Here is a 4,185-nt window from a genome sequence, read left to right on the forward strand (position 1 = left end):
GGAATGGAGGAAAAAGGTAGTTACTTGCTTAACAAACAGCATTTAACATTTGTCTGTGTTACTGAATAGCTGTTTTATCCATACAGATGGAGGTTCCCTTCTTCTGCTGGATAACTGCTGGGGTTACTCCTTTCTGTGAGCTACCTAGTGATTCCTCCTGCACCCTTGGCTAGTGCCTTTACCAAGTGTATCAACTGTGAAATAAACTCATTAACAATTCTCTCAAAATGTGCTATCATTCTACCTACATTCTTTTTTCTAGTTTTTATACAGTTACTGACTTTAGGAGAGAAATTAAGTCATTATGAAGTTTGACATCTCAATTTCATCTTGTATTTGATACAAAAGGGAAGTCCTCTTCACAAGTTTGGCTGTCTGGAACTCATTCTGTTCCCCTCTTCCCATGTCTAAAAGACCCCTTTTGACCTCTCTTCCTTTTTTGCTTCATTATGTTTTCTTGTTGCCAGCCTTTACACTGTTTTTAGATTCAAACCTTGCTGGTGTATAAATGGAGAAAGGCTCAGAGGACAGTGGCTACCTCGTCTTTCCAAATGTCTTTTTGGACCTTCTAGCAAGTGAATCATCTGCCTGTAGCAACTGCTTAAACTAAACCAAAAGAAAAGGTCCTGTTTTTATCGTTGGCCATCCCAAATAATTAATTGATCAATCAATAATAGTCTGTGAAGATTGTGATCACAGGAGAACACCACCATAGCAAAGTTTCTACTTACTGCAGCGAGCTGCAAATCAAGGCTTAAGCTGAGCATTAAATCATGGGCAGAAATCTTGAGTTTGAAGTCAAACTGTACCTTTCAACCATAAATTCTCTCAAGAGCCACATACAGACTAAGGAGTTAGTCATATTTCCAGGTTCTCTCAAACTGAAGGTCAGACATTCCCTGAGTGCTATATGATCCCCATTAGGATTACTAGTCCTGGCACTGGAGTAGTAGATGATCGTCCCCCACAAGAAGAGCAGAAGCAGCACTCATGGCTGTCTCCGGGAGCGCTGGTGACTGAAAAGATGACAAACTGCATCACTTGTGTGGAAGGGCAGGGCCATTCATACCCACTGGAGCCTGCTCTGGAGAAATCATCGCCTTTGCTCGCGAAGGCACTCATCCACTGGTCAAGCAGGAACGTAAAACCATCCTCCAGTGTTTCCATTTTAAACACTGCCACCCGCCCAGCCCAGCTAACCGCAAACTTACTTCGTTCTCTGGTATAAAGGCACTTGGTCCTCTTGTCAACGGTGGGGAGACTTGTACTCTTTTTTCCTGCAAAACAGTCATGTAATTCAGTCAGCATCAGGAATAACGTCTTAACTTGCTTCATCTCGCAAGAGATCCTCAAGGCCTGGATCTGGTTCTCTTCCCTAGGCCACCTGGACGTTTTACAGCCCACTGAGGAGGCAAAGCCATCACCACATTGGTTAGATCAGCTTCGCATCCCCTGTACTTTGTGCGAATGAACGGCACCAATTTTGGCAAGGGATAAGACAGAAAAAAAACCCAAAATCTCATGCCGACTGGTTTATAGACCATCTTAAAGATTCTTAGGCAACAGCAATAAAACATTTGGCACAATGCCAAAATTAGCCATTTACTGGATTGAATGGAAGTTTGGAAAGCAGAAAGGGAAAAAAGCCACACTTGGCAAATTATAAGCAAGAGGCTGTTTTCTTCAATATCAGCATCTAATGAGATCCTCAGTGTTGAGAAGAGCGTAAGTACTTTGTGTGCCAAATACTGGCATGGAAAACACATGCCACACAAACCAGCAAGACCCAATTAAAGACTTGTTCTAGAAACCCGATGAAACTGCTGCCTTGCTCAGCTGCCGAGCCCAGAGGAGAACACCCCACGTGGTACAAGCCTCGGTGTGCAAACCTCAGCTAGAAGCCATGGAACACCCTTTGAGGATGATATATTTAGTACAGAACAGGCTGATAGCGTAATAAGAGCCAGAGGACTGTTTTGATTTATTAGGGATAAGAAATTGAACTAGGATAAACTGAGGAGGCTTTCACAGTGTGGCTGCTGAGAGCCAGAGGGGTGAAGGGGAATCTGGGGAGATGCCTGCCCCTCTGGCTCACGTGGGGCAGGACAAGCACTGTGCACGTCATTCCTGACCAACGCTGGTCCAACCTGCTCTTAAAGACCCTTCCAGAGGTTCTTCCATCTCTCCAGATAATTTAGTTCCTTGGATCTTTAGAAAGTTTTCCTAATGTCTAACCTGATTTTCCCCTGCAGTTATTTAAGGCTATTGATTCTTGTCTTTTCTTCTTTTCCTCTTTATGGTTATATTCCACCTATTTGGAAACTATGGCTGCACACTTTCTCAAGTCCCTCATTGCATCACCGCATCGGAGACTCCCAAAAAGTTATCCATCAACAGCCATGAAAGATTTGCATACTAAGTATTTCGTGCTCCTAACATACAAATTTGAATTTTTCCACCTTAAATACCTCTACCAGGGGGCTTAAGCTTAACCACCATGTGCAAGAACAGCAGCGCCGGTCCCAGAAGCAGCATGCCACCGATGTCCACACAGGAAAATGAAGCCGCTGGAGCTGCGTAACTATTGTCTTGCTCCTTAAAAACAACATCCTGTCCTTTCTAAATTAGATTATGAAAAAACATGCAAAAAATTAGCAGTGATTATTCAGGAAAGATGTTCCAAAGCAAACTCTCGCAGGACAATTAGATTTGCGACTTTGGAATAATTAGCTGCTGCAAGATGCAGACATAAGCTGGATCTCCTGTGTGAAGCTCAGCAGCCAGGAGACAACTCACTGCAGCTGCTGCCTGCTGTCACATCCCCAGAACCCTGTAAAATACTTCTTATGAATCAAATGTACTCAGTCTAAAGAAAGAGTGTGGGGAGACAACATGCAACCCCTTCCTCGCACAGCTACACAAGGCACGGGAGGACGTCTTCTAGCTTTAAATACACAATCTTGTTAGCAGCCTGTCATTTCTGCCAACGTTAAAAAAAGAAATGCTTTCTAAGATTACAATTAAGTTTGCGTTTTACTTGATTTATGAAGGTTATCTGGATATTAAGAGTATAAAACCTGCATTTCATACTGAATAATCTGGAGGAAGCAGCTCGTGTGAGCAAGACAACCTGGACAGTTCCAAACTGCCAGCGCTCGCTGGAGCGCAGGTCTAAACCAGAGCTGAACCACTGCCTTCTCCATCTTGCTCTCTGCCCTATACCCTGCTTCTTCAGGCTCTGCAAAGCTGCTCCCCGAGGGCAGACCAGGGCAAAAACATGCCTCTGTTTTTCCTAGCAGGATCTGGGCTCCATTCCCGTGTTTCCCCATTCACTGTGACCGCTATTACTCCTCTGACCCTGCAGATAAGCTACTGCTGAGAAGGAAAGGAGGAAATGGTACTTGGGTGGATGAACGTAGGCAAGTATCTCCAATTAATTCCTGCGAATGATGACAGAAAGCCAAGGAGAGAGTCAAGCATAAAAAACAAGGTGTGTTAAACATACTACAAAAAGGACAAAACCCAGCTCCTTTTGGGTGGTGGTAGCCTGGGAAAAAAAAAAAAAGATCAAACAGCCAAAGCAAGAACAAAAAACCAAAACCCCAAACACAATCATTCAAGTTGGTGAGTCTAATCACGGCACACTTTCAGGGAGCTGGGTTTTTTCTACGTTAGAAGTGTATACTCCTCCCTTACATCAGCACGGACAATCACTTTGCCTTCATGCCAAAGCTTTTATTTTATTAAAACTGGTTAAAACAAGCTTGTCGGAAGAAAAGGAGCAAACATCATCTGAACAAGTTCTCAGAATCCTATTAATAAAACCATGGGAAGTTTACAAGCATTAAGAAAGATAATGTTGGCTTTGTCAAACTGTAGATAAGAACCACCGCTTCTGGGCACATTTTATCTACAGTAGGGATTTAAGGTCTACCTAAGAACACAAATATGAAATACTACATGTGGGAATTACAAAGCAACATTGCAGATATATACTATGGGGACTGGGGGAGCAAAGTCCCTCCCATTGTAAGAGAAAATCAGGTACATGACCACCTGAGGAGCCTGAACATATGTAAGTCTATGGGACATGACGAGATGCATCCCAGAGTCCTGAGGGAATTGGCTGATGTAGCTGCCCAGCCCCTCTCCATGATATTTGAAAGGTTGAGTTTCTTATCACTG

The 4,185-nt window shown here is 43.4% G+C and overlaps 1 protein-coding gene across 1 annotated transcript in view; it reads right to left on the bottom strand.

The window, feature by feature from the left end:
* The window catches only part of SESN3 (sestrin 3), a 14,613-nt gene extending 13,372 nt beyond the window's left edge, over positions 1-1,241 (bottom strand). Inside the window, exon 1 of the mRNA XM_010156550.1 lies at positions 1,212-1,241. The gene's annotated coding sequence lies outside the window, so the exon portion shown is untranslated. The remainder of the gene's footprint in view (positions 1-1,211) is intronic.
* Positions 1,242-4,185: the final 2,944 nt, after the last annotated feature.

This window comes from Eurypyga helias, unplaced genomic scaffold, assembly GCF_000690775.1.
Source record: "Eurypyga helias isolate BGI_N326 unplaced genomic scaffold, ASM69077v1 scaffold6340, whole genome shotgun sequence".
Lineage (NCBI taxonomy): Eukaryota > Metazoa > Chordata > Aves > Eurypygiformes > Eurypygidae > Eurypyga > Eurypyga helias.